This window comes from Rattus norvegicus, chromosome 1, assembly GCF_021556685.1.
Source record: "Rattus norvegicus strain SHRSP/BbbUtx chromosome 1, alternate assembly SHRSP_T2T, whole genome shotgun sequence".
NCBI lineage: Eukaryota > Metazoa > Chordata > Mammalia > Rodentia > Muridae > Rattus > Rattus norvegicus.
Window position 1 is genome coordinate 124,249,609 of NC_141534.1, and position 19,137 is coordinate 124,268,745.

The 19,137-nt window shown below is 36.2% G+C and overlaps 1 long non-coding RNA gene across 2 annotated transcripts in view; it reads right to left on the reverse strand.

Annotated features, from left to right (window-relative positions):
- The window catches only part of LOC148007683 (uncharacterized), a 107,036-nt gene that overhangs the window by 71,954 nt on the left and 15,945 nt on the right, over positions 1 to 19,137 (reverse strand). The window contains exon 1 of one of the 2 annotated variants that reach the window (XR_015646656.1): positions 18,655 to 18,762. The exons of the other annotated variant lie outside the window; for it this stretch is intronic. This is a non-coding gene — a long non-coding RNA (uncharacterized LOC148007683). Of the gene's footprint in view, positions 1 to 18,654; positions 18,763 to 19,137 lie in introns of those variants that run through there. 2 annotated transcript variants of the gene reach the window in all.

The window sequence follows — 19,137 nt, forward strand, 5'->3', positions numbered from 1 at the left end:
CATTTTTTTCTATAAGCAAGAATCCACTTGTCTTCCTATCTGAGTATGTTTCTCATTCCTCCTGTTTTCAAGATGGTTTCTTATCACTCTGATCCTTTTTGAGCCAGCCTTCCTCAGTAGTTAGACATTTTTCATCCACTGGCCCTCCACTTGTTCTTTGGCTGTAAATTATTTGCTAAGATCCAATGCTAAACTCTGATATAACCAAAATGAGTTCACAAAAAGACTACATTGAAGTTTGTTTTGCTTTCTTAACAAACTGCTTTTCTGACAATATAAAAAGAGTAATAAATATTTTTTTAAAAAAGGACAAGTATTTGTTTAAAGTCACTGAGACGACTATCCATACACTGTAATTGGCATAATTCTTGAGGACAAATTATGTGGCACTGAAACAAGCATCTCTTATAAAATTTGTCTCTGCCTTCTGTGTTTAGATACATTTTGGCGGATATATTAAAGAACTGCAGAATTCAAAGTACGTCCTGTATTAGATATCCACATTCCATTTAAAGAATCACATCTAAATTTACGTTTAAAACAATAAAAACAGCTTACGAATCTGCTAAAAATTCCAAGAAAAAAATTTCATTTTAAAATTATGCGAAGTGGTTCGTGATTTCTGTGATCCCTCAATTAAAGCTGAACTCTTCACTTCCTTATTTAGAAAGCAAAACATAGTTTTCGGCGCATTTGTAAATTTACATTTGAAAAAAAACAAGACTACCGAAAAACAGGAGGACTTGTACTACTCGTATAATTACGAATTCATTCAAACGAAAATATCCTAAACATGAAAAGTGGAAAAGCAAACGACGGTTTTGTGTTCCTGCAAGCATATTAAGTTAATGAAAGCGGGTGTCACTTCTAAGCTTGGCTCCAGAGGAAGTTGAAAACCGAAAGGAATTTTGGTCCTTGTAGTTTCCTCAGGTTAATAGTCTTTCCTGAAGCCTGGAAGCTGGGGATGGTGGGGTGAGGGAGGGGTGAGACATTGCAGCCTGCAGCGCTTTTATGACTTACTTCCTGTAGCGGGTCTACTGATTGGAGCAGCACTCTGCAATTGGATCTTATTCATTGTTGATGGTAGTGAAAAGAAAAGGATTCCTCCGTATTTTCTAGAAAGCATCTTATTTTCTAATTAATGTAATACTAAAGGATTTTGTGTGTGTGTGTGATAGCTACTCTTGGCTGACACCTTATATAAAATCAGGAATTAGGCAAAAGTCCAGATTTGAGGACACTTTTGAATACGTTTTACTAGTTTTAAATTGGAATGACTACTTTCAATCTGGATCTTTGAGATGTGAAGATGCAACATTTAATTTATTATTTAAAATCTGACGTTAATATGGGTTGCATCTTCTACTGTAATCCTATGAAAGGGCAGGGTAGAAGGAATGTTTTTCTGTTTCCCTTCCTTGATTTTACCTCACTACCATATCCATTACTTAATTGTTCTTAAAGACTGCTTTCATCATAATCCTGTTGTATACCACAGAGCAGCTAAGACATGTAGCATGAACAACTACAAGGTTCTTGGATCATCTATTCATAGACAGCTATTATTCAGCTAGATTGACTTCGGCCTGTAAATCATTTGAAAGCATCTCAGGTAGGAAATTATATATTTATTTCATAATTTCTGTTACTCTAGAAATCCATGACTAATAAAAAGAGTGAACAGGAAATTATACTATTTTTACTGATATCAACATGTATAAGGTAGATGGGCGATTCCAGTTTCACTGGGCAAAATTGGGAAAAGAATGATTTAAAATGAAGAATCATGTTTCTATACAAAAACTGTTTTAATAACAAAGGAATCATCCAATTTTAATTAAAGGGGATCTCTATAACATAAAAGAGGTCTCTGTGAGTCTTAATAAGATGCAATGTTGCCATTAAATATCCTCTCCTCCTTAATCAACATGAAATATATTCTTACTTGAACTCTCAGTGGCAGTTAGCAATGTCACTGGGTGCATATCTTTTTTTGCAGGCTTGTAGTGATTCAGAGATTGGTTCTGAGGATTTTTCAGCAAGTGTCTCCATTCCTTTGAGAATAACTTCTCTTTGTGCAATAAGGGGCTTTTGTTTAAAAACTGAGATTAGTATAGAAAAAATTGGAAAAATACAACACCTCATCATGTTAAAATTCTTGGAAAGATCAAAAATTCACAGAACGTACCTAAACATAATAAAAAATATACAGAAAACTAACAGCCACCATCAAATTTAATGGAGAGAAACTTGAAACAGTCCAATAGTAAATCAGTAACAAGACAAGGCTGATCACTGTTTCTCTTTTTATCCAATACGTTACTTGATGTTCTAGCCAGAACAATTAGAAAATCAAAAATGTCAAAGGGAAACAAATAGGAAAGGAAGAAGTTAAAATATCACTATTGGCAGATTAAATGACAGTATACTTAAGTGACCCCATAGTTCGACCAGAGAATAATTAAGCCTGATAAAAAACTTGACCAAAGTGGCTGAATATAAAATTAGCTCAAATCAATAGCCTTCTTCTATGGAAAATGCAAAGGTACCAAGAAAGATAATAGGAAAACAACACCCTTTATAATAGCCACAAATAATATAAAATATATTGCTGTGACCCTAACTAGCAAGTGAAAGGTCTGTATGACAAGAATTTTAAATCTTTGAAGAAAGAAATAAAAAAAGACCACAGAAAATTGTAAGACTTCCCATGATCGTGGAGGAGTAGGATTAACATAGTAAATATGTTCATTTCTCAAAAGCAATCACACTTTCCATGAAATCCCGATCAAAATTCCAACTCAATTTTTCACAAATATAGAAAGACTAATTCTCAACCTTTTCTGGAATAATAAAAAACCCAGTATAGTGACAATTATATCCAACAATTACGGAACTTCTGCGTGAATCACTATCCCTGAACTCAAGCTTTGCTACAAAGCAATAGTGATAAAAACTGAATGGTATTGGTACAGAGACAGCCAGGTAGATGAACACAATAGAACTGAAGACCCAGAAATGAAACCACACACGTATGTTCACCTGATCATTGACAAAGAAGTGAAAACAGTACAGTAAAAAGTAAGTATTTTCAACAAATGGTGCTGGTCTCACTGGAGATCTGCAAATAGAAAAATGGATATTGAACGGTTTTTATCTTCTTTTACAATTCTCAACTCCAAGTGGAACAAGGACCTGCACATGAAACCAGATACACTGAATCTGATAGAAGACAAAATGGGAAAGAGCCTTGATCATATTGTCACAGGGGAAAACATCCAAACAGAACTCCAATGGCTCAGGCTTTGATATCAACAATTGATAAATGGGACCCCATTAAACTGAACATTTCTGTAAGGCAAAGGACACTGTTTAAAGGAAAAACAACAACAACAACGTAACAATCCTATATCTGATAGAGATGTAATATCCAAAATATACAAAGACGCAATAATTTAGAGTCCAGAGAATCAAGTAATCCAATTAAAAATGGCATATAGAGCTAAACCTAAAATTCTCAACTGAGGAATCTAGAATGACCATGAAGTACCTAAAAAATTGTTCAACATACTTCGTCTTCAGGCAAATTGTATCAAAACAACACTTGTACTCCAGTTCATACCCAACAGAAAGGGTAAGATCAAAACCTCAGTTGACAGTAGATGGTGTCAAGGATGTGGAGAAAGAGGAACACCCATCCATTGTTGATGGGATTGTAAGCTGGTACAACCACTCTGGAAGCAGACTAGAAGTTCCTCAGAAAATTGGAAATATATTTACCTGAAGACCACTATCATTCAAAAGATTCTCCAACATATAACAAGAACATGTGTTTGGTTATGTTCATGGCAGCCTTATTATAAGAGCCAGAAGCTGGGATCGACCCAGATGTCTCTCAACGGAAGAAGGGATACAGAAAACATGGTATGTTTACACAATAGAATACTACTTAGATAGTAAAAATGAAGACTTCGCCAATATTGAAGGCAAATGGGTGGAACTTGAAAATATCATCATGAATATGATAACTCTGATCCAAAAGGACACTCCTAGTTTTGCCTCACTGATAACTAGATATTAGCCTCAAATCTCAGAACTCCCATGACTCACAGACCCTATGAAGCTTACCAAGTATGGATGCTTCCATCCCATTTAGAGGTGGGAAAAAATAATCATGGGAGGCAGAGGCAAAGAAGGACTTGGAATACGGGAGTCTGTTGTGGGGGGAAAAAGGGAGGAGAGGGTCAGTTGTGGGATGAGACTGGAGAGAAGTGCAGAATGACTGGATAATGAATACAAATATGATGCAGGCTTGAGGTATGGAGGGGGACTAGAAAGTCCTAGATGCCAGGGATGGAAGAGGCCCTCAGGACATAAGAGGGATTATGTTAGCTAAGATACACAAAAGAGTGGAGATACTACTTGAAGAAACCAACTTTCATAGATAGACATGGTCTCCAATTGAGGGATAGAGCCATCCACCCACCTCAAATTCTTTAACACAGAGATGTTCATGTGTAAAGAAAATGGAAAAAAAAATGAATCAGAGACTGAAGGAGAGACTATCTAGTATCAGCCCCACTTTGGCAACCATCCATTTGCAGAGGCAAAAACTACTATTGCTGCCAAGAAGTGTTTTCAGATAGGAATCTGTTATAACTATCCTTTTAGAGGCTCTAGCCCCTAAAATAGATGCAACTCCTGACAGGCAGCAAGTAGACTGATCCCAGGGACCCCAGTGGAAGAGTTATGGGAAGGAATGCAGCCAATATATGGTTTGCAATCTCTGGAAGAGCAGCTTTATCAACTATCTGGATTCTTCAAAGCCCCCAGGAATAATTACCAAACAATCAGTATGATACTTGAGTCCATGGCTCCAGCTACATGTGTAGCAGAGGACTGCCTTATTTAGCATCATGGTAAGACTGTGTTATTACAGAGACTTTACATTCTATTTGCTTCACGATGAGAAATCAAACATAAGCTATACAGGAAACTTTCCTTGCTGGCTAGTTTTAATAATGCTAGAAGATGACTCTGTATTTTCTAAGTACAGGGAAAACTTCATAATTTTATTATCCATTGATAAACCTTAAATGCTAAATTATTGGCCTGCCAGGTCAAATGCACTCGTAGTGTAATTTTGGCAATACTACTTATTCAAGTAACCAACCTCATTCTTGATTAGAATCAATGCCTTTTCTGCAGCAGAGAATTCTGGAATGGTACTGCAAACATTGGCAGCAAACATACCTAAGAAATTTGTAGATCCTAGCAGAGAATATAATAATATTATTTTCCTAAATGGTCGTTTTGTCAAATACCCTTTTAACTATTCTGTTTATTTCCATAGTTACATTCTCATGATTCTTTGAGTAGATAAGACTCTTATTATAGTGGGTGTTGATTAGCAATAGAATGAATAACTGCTGAAAATACTGAGAATAAGGACTATTATTATTCAGCCACAGTTGGGACATCTCAAACAACCTGCTTTGGCATCAAAATATATTAAAGAAAAAGTTGCAGGAATTAATAAAGCTAGAGGATAAGAGAAATGCTGTGAAATGTTGTCTCTATAAATGTCATGGCTGTTGTAAATATGAACTCCAATGGTTACAGTTAAAGGTACACCGTCACAAGACCAAGGACAAATTCAAGGAAGGAGGATGAAGGTTTTCTCAAAACTCCAACCATGCATGCAGACATTGCTATTGGAGTAAATGTCTAGTAGGGAAGCAAGTGTCCTGTTTCCTTAGAAATGTGGTCACTGGTAAGGATAAAGTGAACCCATTCCAGCCTTAAGGCAAGAAAGGACTAACTCAGACCTAGCGTCCTAGTAAATGAAGAAACTCAAAGTATTTTCATTAAAATCAGAAACAAGACTAGGAAGGTCACATTCCATGTCTTATTCTGTACAATATTAGGAATCTTAGGGAAGCAACAAGTGTGTAAGTTATAAAGGCAGTAGGAGTAAGAATAGCAGAAGTAAATTCATGATCATTTAAATATGATAGGATTCTATAAGTAAAGGTACTAAATATATAACCAGAAACTGCATAGTGCTAGTAATTACATTCAGTAAAGTTCCAGGATTAAAAGATAGTGAAACGGTAGAGAGAGACCTGACTACTGAAGCTTGTACCTGTGTGTGCTCTGCCCTGTACAGGTGTGTACACATACATAAGCACAACAAGAATAATAAATAAAGTAGAAAGTAAAAAAAGTTAGTAAAAAAATAATGTTTCTGTAATGAATATTTTGAGAAGGAAATAATAGACACAATATCCTTTACTATATATATATATATATATATATTATAAATTTATGTGCAACATTGTTAAATGTATTATAAATATATATTAACACCATGTTATGAAAAGTATCATTTATGTATATATATATACAAATATATATATATATATGTGTGTGTCTGTACATACAATATATACAATATATGATAACTGTAGAAAATTCAAAATTTTACAATGAAAATGTAAGTTATAAGAATAGCAAATTTAAGAAAATTAAAACAGAAAACAGCTCGACATGCTTTTTATGGTCATGGATTATCAGGGCTATTCTTATGAAAATTGCCATTCTAACAAAAGTAATTCACTTATTCAATGTAGTAATCAGTAGTACCAATGCCAACCAAAACAATATAGCTGTAACATTATACGGAAAGAAAAAACACAATTATTGTATAAAGAAAACATGAATAATAAAAGAGTTGTAGAAGACATTATGTCAGGTGTTGGGGATTTAGCTCAGTGGTAGAGTGCTTGCCTAGCAAGCACAAGGCCCTGGGTTCAGTAACCAGCCCCGGAAAAAAAAAGAAGACATTATGTCAGATGTAAATTTATATGACATAGCTAAAATAACAAAAGTGTGTGGTATGGTATTACTATGCTATATCTATATTAATCAACACAGAAGCAAAAACCTTCAAGATGCCTCAAAGTGCTGTTGGCATTAGTCACAACAGGCCTTCACTTTGGAAATACATTAAAAATTTTAAATCCAAACAACATTTTGAAATAGAAAACAAAATACAATGACATAAAGGATATGACATGTCTCTGTGGACCACTGCGTTCAAGAGTTTATAATTGCCTACACTGGGTCTTCTGTTCATATCTTATAAAATTCAGTTTAGTGTTTTTATGGGATTCCTACATATGTTAGGAAGTGGGTTTCTGATTCTTCTGCCTATTTCTTTTGGAATTTTTCTCCTGTTGGGTTGCATGGTCAACACTCAGTATCATGGTTTTTGTTTATCTTATTATATTTCATTTCATTGTGCTTGGTTGTTATAATTTGGGATGCGTGGTTCTAAAGAAAAAAGGAATTAGAAATAGAAGGGAATGGAGGTGGGGAGGAACTGTGAGGAGTAGAAAAAAAGAAACTGCAATTATGGTTGATTGTATTAAAATAAATTTTCAATGAAAATATAAAATATGATACATTTTAATGAAAAAATACAGTTACAAAACAACTGCAAACAAACAAACAAACAAAAGAAAAAGACAATACACATCCGTGTTGATTTTTCTGATGAAGAATGGCCAATAACCAGAAATTAGCATACTATTTTCCTATCACATAAATTTCAATCAATCAGGGGTAGAGCCAAAATAAAAAAGATAACATATCCAAAGAATGCTATACCTAATTCGCCAGTTTATTGTGGAATCTGTTCAACATTACAAAATTTAAAGAATACTAATAAACAAAAAAAATCAAAGGATAATAAAGGACTGTAAACATTCAAACTAGGTTACCTTATTAGATCTCATAAAATAAGTTTATTATTCTGTAACGCTCCTACTGCTGTGGCTTCCCTCTGACGATAATCTGTATATTAATCCTCTAGTGATTTTTCTCCTTCATATCCTTCAGGGCGTGGCAAAACCTAATTTAAATACCTGTAGAAATACTATATTTATGCAGCACCTGTATACCAACACAAATGTTCTTTTTTTTATCTGACTGCCATTATTCCCACACCCCAATAACCCAAAATACTGTCAGCTCTTTGAAATATTAATGTTCACTTTGTAAGAGAACTGAGATAAAGTGACAGGGCAGATTGAAGGTTCAAGGGGAGGGCCTCTGCAGCTAACACAACACAGGACAGGAAAAAATGAAGTCAGGTATGTGTATGTAAGAGGTTTTTTTTTTGTTGTTGTTTTGTTTTTTTGTATTTTATTACCTTGAGTATTTCTCATATACATTTCGAGTGTTGTTCCCTTTCCTGGTTTCCGGGCAAACATCCCCCTCCCCCTCCCCTTCTTTATGGGTGTTCCCCTCCCCATCCTCCCCTCCTTGCCACCCTCCTCCCAACAATCTAGTTCACTGGGGGTTCAGTCTTAGCAGGACCCAGGGCTTCCCATTCCAATGGTGCTATGTAAGAGTTTTCTGATCTGATCCTTCAAAGACGTGAGATATATAGAATGATTTTCTAATTGCAACATATTTGAAACACTTAATGTGCAAAAATCATGTCTACCTAAAAAACACAGGATCAAAGTGGGAGCTGATCTTGGTTGCTGCCCTGCCTTGCTGATCATTCCTAGGGTGGAGGTAACAGGCACCTTTGTCTGCTTTTCTCAGAACTGAACCTGCTGCACTGACTTGATTAATCACAGTCCCAACCCCCAGTCTGTTCCTGTGAGCCAGCACAACCATGCAGTCACACATGTGTGCATGTTTCCAGGCTCCAGGGATTCAAAATCTGTTCTAAAGCTAACGACATAAGCAGGAAGTGACGAGCTTTAGGCTTTCCTATTGCTAGTATGGAAGAGGGGGTCTTCACAAGCTGTTTAGAAATCAGTTAGGAGTAAAATTAATGTATTTCCGGGGCAACGGGGATACATAATGGAGATTTATAGTCATCTTTAGATTTCTAAAGGAAAGAAAGAGTGCTTAGGAAAAACATAACCGAAACTAGGGAATATACAAAAGCTCTCTATACTTGTAGTACTATCATGAGAAATCACTATGGAATAACAGATAATGCCTTAACAACATTCTGCACTGTTCAGGTTTTACTTGATTAGGTGGATTTTTAAAATTTCCTATGTGTTCATGTAAGTGAAAACCTTACCATGTACAAAATATTGTTGTTTAATAAAATAATTGGTTTATCTTTCAGTAATGAAGTTTATTTCCCTCGTGTTTTAAAAAGCATTGCTATGATATAATTTTTTATTTACTTTTATCTGTTTATTTTTCAAACAGAGTATTACTCATTAGAATTTTCTGGACTTGTACCTCACATTTTAGAACAGACATGCTTTGAACTCTGAGATCAACAGCTTCGGCTTCTTAAATGCTAGAAGGAAAGTCAGGTGCCACCATGGATACCTAGATTCATTATTATGCTTTCAATCACTACATTTATTTTAGCAACATGGATAATGGATATGGTGAATTTGATGGTTAAGGAGTCTTTTTCCAACATCAGGTTCCCTTCGAGCATCTGAAAATTATCATTTTTCCCTTCAGCTCTGCAGATTCAGTTACCTGAATGATGTTGGCAAAGACTCTCTCCAGGTCTCTGGATATTGGCTCAGTTGTAATAAATGAGACAAATGCAGTTTTGTTAGTGGCATTTTCGAAGGTAACAGAGAACTTCAAGGCCAAATAGACACGTGGACCCTGGTAAAACAGTACGCCCACAGTGCCATCGAGGCTGCAGTTCTTCACCAAAGAGACATCTGATAGCAGAGTTTGGAGATAGCACTGTTAGTGGGCCCACTGATACATTACAACTCTGCAAGTGCAAGGGATTCTTAATCCTATTTTATGTTGTTGAATACCTTGATCTCTACAATCCAAGACCTTTAGGCATCCTGTATCGTGTCTCTCAAGTAGGGCTCTTTGTGCACTCTTGGTAAATTCCCAGGTTTCCCAGTCACTTTATTTTGAATCATTTAGGTATATTTCTCTCTGTTTCTGTCGTTCTCTCTTTCGGTCTCTCAGCCTCTGTCTGTCTGTCTGTATATTCTTCTCTGATGATTCTATGACTACTGCCTTAAATATGTGTTTAGCCAATGTTTTGATGCTGTTATTACTGCCATTATGTCATAATCTCTTTGCTTCCTTGATACTGGTCAGAACCAATAATTAAAAACAGACATAGATTGTCTAATTCATATATATTTAACAGATCCTCTCGATCGTGTCAGAAATCTGCTTTTTATAACGTGAAATATTTAAGTTTACTAGGACAGATAGAGACCTCCAAATCCTCACAGATACCTGGCACAAGATCTCCAAGATGATGTCAGAACGACACGTGTCTCTACCTGGATTACGGTACAATGGCCACTATGAGAGATGAGGTCATTTTCTTGCCTGCTGCCAGGGCTCACCCTAATCTGTAGACAAACAGAGGACACCCAGAGAATTAAATGTCTCATATTGCCTAGGACAAGGTGAGTCATTGCTCCAAAATTCCTTCTATACAGGAGAGCCTCTCATCTCTAGGCCTGATGGGCAGACTACCTTTGCATGAGTTGTGATGGGAACACAGGAACCTGGAAAAACTGTTTAGGTAATGATCTACAGACTAACCTATGTCATTTTAATTAATATATTACATCTAGATTATAATTTATTTTTCCCAGTTTTCTGTTTACATTGAAGCTAAACTAATGAAAGTGTGACAGCTGAAAACAGACAACTAGTCCCTTACCCCAAGGTAATCCACTAATATATTTGGTCATTAGTCTATTCACTAACTAATTAAGAATATCAGATCTGTTATTAAAATACAAAGGTTTGCCTTGCTCATAGACTTCATGGTAAAGGATATACAAGTTCAGATGAACTTACACAGATGAAATCTTCTGCTAATTCCTTACCTAACCTCAGTTTTCAGTTACTAAATATTTCATATTTCTTCCCCTTACTATGTCATTGTTGTATTAGGACTTTAACAGTTTAACATTCTAATTCTTTTCAAGGGAGTTTTGATAAATTAGCCTAACCATAGTAAAACATTCCACTATATGACCCAACTTTAATAATCACAAGCTAAAATTCTGTTTCCTTTGATTGTCTTCTAAATATATACTTAAACAATATCTCAGGCTATATTTAAACTATCATCTATCAAAGTTACAAATTTAAGTTTCTTTTTGCTGTCTTCTATCTACAGACTTGAAGTGTTTCATACACTAAATTCATGTGATCAACAATCAAATTCACAAGAACATCAAATTTTGATAGACTTTTTAATGCACAACTAAATGCTTTTCATTATACTAAATTTATACCTATTCATTCTCCTAGAGAGAAGCCCTTCTTTCTCCTTCTGCTTCCCAAAAGACATTTGTCTTCCCTAATCTCAGTTTAAACACTGTTCATGGTATTAACAAGCATCTCTTTTGCAAATTCATACACTCCGGGAAACACACTCAGATCTACCTCTCATGGACCAAACAGGCTCCATCTTCCAATCAATAGCCAAGTTTCTACCTGTTCCCTATTCCTCTCCTGTTCCCTGGATTTGAAACTCTCATCTCAACCACCAAGGCTTAAGGGTTTCAAATATACACTTATGAAAACTTATTTTTCCCCAAACTTATTTAACTTAATTTTCTACCTCGTGTGTGTGTGTGTGTGTGTGTGTGTGTGTTTGTGTGTGTGTGCGCGCGCGTGTGTGTGCATGCATGTTAAGTGTGTGTGTTTCTATGTTTGTGTGTCGTTGGGACTGGTGGCATACATGAGGGCACGTGTTTCAGCATTTTGACGAATCCGGGCATTTACTAAAACTCTATATCCAGGACAGCTCCAGGAGAGCAACCCACAGAAGCTCCAGCCTATTCTCATAGAAACAAGCACTTTTCTGGGCCTTCACCTTCCAAACTACAAATGGACAGACCCCAAACAGCAAGGAAACTTAGAAATCTCCTAAGACTTGACCAACATCTCTATCCCCATTTTCTTAGGTTTCCTAGAGACATATCACTCCAAAGTCAGCAAGAAGCAGATAAAGGTCACATTGAATCTATTGCTGATATACCATCACGTCTTTCTAGTTTCTCCTATTTTTTATTAGACAAAAATGGAGGAATTTTAGCACCTTAACGTGTTTTCTTTTAGGCTCCACCAAACAGATATTAGCAACAGCCAGGTAGGCTTGGCTTGCAATAAATTGGACTTTTGGCCTCTCTTCACTTTCTCTGACTCCCTTCTACCTCTCTCCGTTCTCCACATGTGGTTGGCTGGCCTCATCTCTCTGTCTCTCTTTCTCTCTCTGCCTCTCTTTCTCTCTCTGTTTCTCTCTTTCTCTCTCTTTTTCTCTGTGTGTGTGTCTCTGTGTCTGTCTCTCTCTATGTCTGTCTCTGTATCTCTCTGTCTCTGTGTCTCTGTCTTTCTCTGTCTCTCTCTCTGTCTCTCTCTGTCTCTGTCTCTCTCTGTCTCTCTCTCTCCTTCTACTTCTACCTACCTCCCCTTCTTATGCCCAAATAAATTCTATCCTAGAGTAGACCTGTCCTATGTCTGTTCCCTCTGAGGAAGGAATTAATCTGTATGGGCTTGCTGAGGCAAGTCCTCCAACCAAACCATACCACAATCCACAAAATATATCCTTGGCTTTACAACCACACCAAACTCTGATTTATATTTGAAAAGCATGTACTGTGCATCATAAAATCGTGGAAAGAAAACTATTCAAAAATAAAAAAGTTGTCTCTGACTATATATGGAAATAACTTGCTTCATACCCATGACAGAACTTTCAGAAACTATACCTGTGTGGCTAAATTTGATTCAATGTAACAATGAGCAGATACATATGGTAACATATCAATTCATGCCATGCTGAGAGGAGGGGATGACCACCCATAAACAGACTGCGCTACTGCAGGTCACTCCCTCTGAAGGTTCTGCCAAAGCTGGAGAAGTTTAAATCTTCTTGAAAACATATGCCTATTGCCTATCATCCTGTACTTTAAAGATACCTATCAAATACTGATTAGTTGGAGGAAAAAGTCAGTAAAACTACAATGCAGCAGTGTTGTATTTGTCAAAGATGTCAGAGGATGCCTGGGAGGGAGTATTTAATAAGACAAAGCTGATTTGATATTTTTAAAGGCAAAATTTATATCAATAGCACTTTCCAGATGTGGAGTTTCCTGTGTAGAATACACTGGCTTTGAATGCAATCCTTCCTACTTCATGTACCTCTGAGCAGATTAAGATTAAGGCAGTTTTATCATGGATTAGTATACATTACAAATGTTATACAATACTGACAAAAGTTAAAAATTACATAAGGTTAGAAAATAAGAAAATGCATGTAAGTTTTTTTCAGCTTTCAAGATCCTGTGTCAAGGTGGAATTCAGATGCTGAAAACTTAAAGAAATACCTGTGTTTTTAAACAATTTTCAATTTTTATTATAAAAGTAAGAAGTGATTGTTGCTATTATTAAAAACATCCTTCTGTGAGCTTTGGGTTTTAGAATTATTGCTTTGGACACATAAAGCCAACTTGTTAGTGAAAAAACCAGTGCTAAGGATCCACAACTTTGTACTGACCACAAGACAGGTTCTGCTTCCTAAATTAAATTAAGATAATCCTGCTCAGTAATGATGGAAGCTTGTCTCTTAGGTGATTCTAAATCTCATCAGGTTGAAAAAGAAAATAACCATCTCAATATTATTTAAGAATAAAAACCTGTATAAGATGTATGCAGTAATCTTTATTATGATATTCTGTGGATAGATATCATGGCTTTGTAATTTCTGCATTTGATTTCAGTTAGAGAATTGGAAATATTATTTTTGAAACTTATAAAAAATTTCTATGTTTTACTTACGATATCTGTATAACGAAGGGAATAAGAGACGAATTCAATGGTTACTTAACATGGGCAGTTTGAAGAATTGTTGCAATATTGAATTAATAGATCATAAAATTGACCCAAATGATACATGGAACACTATCAGGGAATAAAAAAAAATGTGTACCTATTGTTTTTGTTTTTCTTGGGAGAACTCTAATTATGCTCAGTTTTCCATGTTCCCTTTTTTTCATAGCAGAGAATTCTAGTGTACATGGGATAATCTTTTAACTCATGTCTCTTGAGCTCTTCATTGTATCTGAATATTGGAGTCCTCTCTTCTCCCTCCTCACCTTTACATACTTTCTTCTTTTGATCATCCTTTCTTTATTTCTGGAACTTTGAGAAAGAGTCTCATTTTGTAGCCTAGGCTGTCCAAACAATTGTAGTGATCAGTTGGCTTATATCTCCTGAAGGATATGATTACAGATGTGAGGAAATAAACCATGAGAGCTACTTTTAATTCTTTTCTATTTACACGTTACTTATATTCTTTGTTTTTTTATTGGATAGTTTATGTATTTATATTTCAAATATTATTCACTTTCCTGGTTCCTTCTCTTCCATCGCCCATCCCAATGCTTCTATGGGGATGCTCACCCTCTTCCCAGCCCTCTCACACCTCAAAACCCTGGCATTCCACTACACTAGGGAAAAGTGCCCTCAGAGGACCAAGGAATCCTTGCTGTCATTGCAAGATAATTCTATCCTCTGCTACATGGGCAGCTAAAATCATGGGTCCCCAAGTTGGTGGTTTAGTCTGAGGAAACTCTGGGTTGTCTGGTTTGTTGTTGTTCTTCCTACGTGGTTTCAAACCCTATCAGCTCCTTCAGTCCTTTCTCTAATCCTTCAGTGGGGTCCCTGCTTAGTCTGATGGTTAGCCACAAGAATATTAATTTGTATAGGCAAGGCTCTGGCAGATCCTCTCAGGAGACTTTCATATCAGGCTCCTGTCCACAAGCTTCTCTTGGCCACAGCAGTAGTGACTGGGTTCCGTGGATGCATATGGGATGGATCCACAGGCTGGGCAGTATCTGCATGGCCTTTCCCTCATTTCCTGCTCCCTTAATTTCATTGTATACCCTACCATGAGTATTGGATCCCCCCTTCTAAGACGGACTGATGCATCCAAATTTTTGTCTTCCTTCATCTTGAGTTTCATATGGTATATTAACTGTATCTTGGATATTCTGGAACTTGGGTAAATATCCACTTACCAGTGAGTGCATATCATTTATGTTCTTTTGTGAGTAGGTTACCATACTCCAGATAACATTTTCTCGTTCCATTCATTTGCTTATGAATTTCAGGAAGTTATTATTTTTAATATCTGAGCAGTACACCATTGTGCAAATGTAACATGGTTTCTGTATCCATTCCTCTGTTGAGCAACATTGGGTTCTTTCCAGCTAATGGTATTATAAATAAAGCTGCTAGGAGCATAGTAGAGCATATGTCTTTATTATATATTGGCTCACCTTTGGGTATTAGCTCTGGAGTGTTATCATTGGAACCACATTTTGAACTGTGTCCAATTTTCTAAGTAATTGCCATATTGATTTCCAATGTCGTTTTAACATCTTACAGTCACACCATCAATGGATGAGTTTTTCTCATTCTCCACATCCTTGCTTGCATTTGCTGTCACCTGAGTTATTGATCTCAGTCATTATGATTGGTATTATGTGGAATCTCAGCATCATTTTGATTACCATTTCCCTGTTGACTAAGGATGTTGAACATTTATTTAGGAGCTTCTAAACCACTTGAGATTCCCAAGTTAAGTACTCTTTGTTTATCTCTCTACCTCATTATTATATTAAATGAATAATTATTATTTTAAATAGGATTATTGAGTCTAATGTCTTGGTTAATGTATATTTTCAATATTAACCTTGTATTAGATGTCCAGTTGCTGAAGAACTTTTCCCAATATATGGGTTGCAGTTTTGTCCAGTTTACAATTCCCTTTGCTTTCTCTCAAGGTCCTATTTAAATAAATTCTTTATCTTAGAACCTGAGCCATTGTTGTTCCTTTGTTCGAAGTACTTCCTTTTTTTCAAAAGAGAAGAATCAAGCAAAAATATGAAGCAATAAAATGAAACATCACCATCGTTTATACTTCAATCTATTAATATTTGTGATTCACTTACTATTTTGTGATATATTTTAAGGCAATCAGTAAAGTTTTCTATCTCGGACTACTACAGAACCTGTACAGCTAGTATTTTAATATAGATAGATATGGCTATTTCCTCACCATGGTGGCTGCTGATTGTTCTGGTTATCCTATTATTCTTGTATCCCCCAAATACTGGGGTACATTGCAGCAACTGGGTTTTAACATTTAACAATAACCTCTTCTTGCATGTCTTCAGGAAATCTATCCATACCACCCCCGCACCTCCCCAGTGACAAGCCTCAGTGGCTTTCCATGAAGTCTCCATGCCTTCATAAAATGTTACTACCTAAATACTTACTACCTCATCATTTTTTGAACAGTTTCATGCTGACCTCCAAAGCATCACTTCCCAGAGACATTACCTCTTTGATTTTGGACTTTTCTGTATTACAACTGATTCATTATTAAGAGCAAAATGGCCAGCATTCACTGCCAACAAAGCAAGGGATTGAAATTAGTGGCTTCAGTATTGAAATATGTGAATTGAAAATTTCTCTAGTACATCCAGGAAACAAAGTTTATCTCATGTGGAAAGGGAATTCTGGAGGATTCAGGCTAAGAGACTGAGTAAGAACTACAATGCATTCCTCTTTATCTCTGCATTTATATTTAATGCAGGGAAAAAGAAATTAGAGATATAAATAGACATAGAGAGATACAGAGAAAGAAGGTGAGAGAGACAGAGATAAAGGAGAGACAGGGAGAAAGGTTCTAGACAAGATGAGCCTGAAGAAACAGTAAATTCTGAAGCTGTTAGCCACTAGAGTAATTAGATCAGCTGAGAAGATATTACTAAAAAATCAGCACAAAATAGGCACTGTGAATCAATACTCCAGGTTACCACTCTTCTCTTCCTGGTTTCCAGGTGCCCCTCTGATATAAAGCAGAAAATTACTCTAAGGAAACAAGGCTGATTAATAGAGATTATGACAGTCCACAGAGGTGATCAAGAGCTAGAGGGTACAAATATAAAGCACAGGTCAGTGAACCTTATGGTTTCAAATATGCTGGTGAGGATGTACTGAGAAATGTTTTCTGATAACAATAAAAACGGCAAACATATTTTTGTTCAAGGCAAATGAAATTAACATAATGCCCAAATACAAATCCAATAGCAGGAATTGTTTTTTGCTTGATTGCAAGGAAATTGAATGACATACAAGTGATTGAATCAGGGCCATGGCTGAGAAATATTCCCCTGGAATTAGGGAATGTCTATTGTTCAGGATATCTAGTACCTAATATGGCCACAATAAATTCAGTATGAAGGAAGGAGAGGCTGAATTAGTTCATCCAAAGGAATTAAATCACTGGTGTTTGAATCACTCACTCTTGATGAAAAGATTTGTTCCTAGTTCTATCGTAACATGGTAGGCCATATTTAGTTGATATGTCTCAAGGAAACTCGCCTTTTTTTGAAGGTTATTTTGGAGAAGTATAGTTGGATGACAGTAAAGATATGGGAAACGACTTGATGAAGAGGAAAGAGGATACACTCTACAGGGTATTTAATGAATGAGAAAATAATTTTAAAATAAATAATAGAAAATCCTGAATGTAGAACAACAGAAATTTAATACTGCTAACACTCAAGGTCAAGATTTCAAAATTTTGCTTTAAGCCCATATATTTTATAAGTATATATGCAATGAAAAAGACACCTTAGAAACCGAGTCATGTTTATCCTAGAAAACATAATTATCTTACCAGCTACTAGAAGGAAAAGAGGAGAGGAAAGGACAAATTGGGACTGGATCAGGTGTAGGAGGAGACCAGGATGATTTGCAGAATGTCAGGAAATTGAACAGATGTGTAGAGCAATGGAGGATGGGGATCTGTAGGTAGCCACCAGAAAATGGTTTATCATTCTGTATTACTCTATGCATTGTATTTCATGTGAGTATGTTTGTAAGTGTGTATATATATATATATATATATATATATATATATATATATATATATATATGTTTCCACATGCCTGAAGTTCACACACCCAAATTCACTCTGCCCACTACTCTTTCTTACAGCCATTTTGAAACACTTATCCTTTATTGTAACTAACATTACATCAAAACTCATTCTTACCTGATACCCCTAACTATTCAGAAAATGGAGGTGCAAACCACTTGATCTATTGTGTGCTTTCCCTCTGATGATAATCTGTATGTTAACTTTCAAGTGTTTTTAATTCCTTCAAATCTTTCAGTCTACAGCAGATGCCCAGATACCACTGTAACTTCATTTATGGATGTAATTTTTATGCAAAATCCATTTATGAACTTAAATTCCTTTTTCATTTTTCTGACTGCCATTACTCCCACACACCAATAATCCACAATACTGTCAGCTCTTTCAAATGCTAATATTCACCCTGTAAGAGAACTGAGCTGAAGTGACAGGGAAGACTGACTGCTCAAGGGGAGGGGCACTGGGGCAAACACAACACAGGACAGGACAAAGGAAGCCAGGTCCTGATCTGATAGGTTTCTGATCTGACTATTCAGAGTCAAAGGCTTGAGATGTATAGAATAATCTACTATTCCAACCAATTTGCCATATTTAGTGTGAAAAAATCACGTCTATGAAATAAATTATGGGGATATGAGGGAGCTGACCTTGTTTGCTGCATTGCCTTGCTGACCAGTCCTAGGGTGCTTTGACAGGCAACTTTGTGTGCCTCTTCTCTGAACTGGACCTGCTGCATGACTTAAGTAATCACACTGGCCTCTGCCCCCATTCTGTGCTAGTGAGCTAGCATTACCCTCCAATCATGCATGCTTGTATGGTTGCCAGGCTGCAGAGATTCAAAATCTTTTCGAAAGCTAATGACACAAGGCAGGTTGCAATGAGCTTTAAGTTGTCCTATTGCTAGAATGAAAGTGGGGGGTCTTCATAAACCCCTGTATAAATTGGTCAGGGATAAATTCAAGGTGCTTTTTGAGCAATGATGCCTACAGGATATCGAATTATTTTCACATTTAGATCTCTATACAAAGGAAAGAAAGAGTGCTTAGGAAAAATGTAACAAATTTAGAGAATGTACGAAACCACTAGATACTTGTAATATCAGGAGAAATCACTAAAGAATAAAAGATACT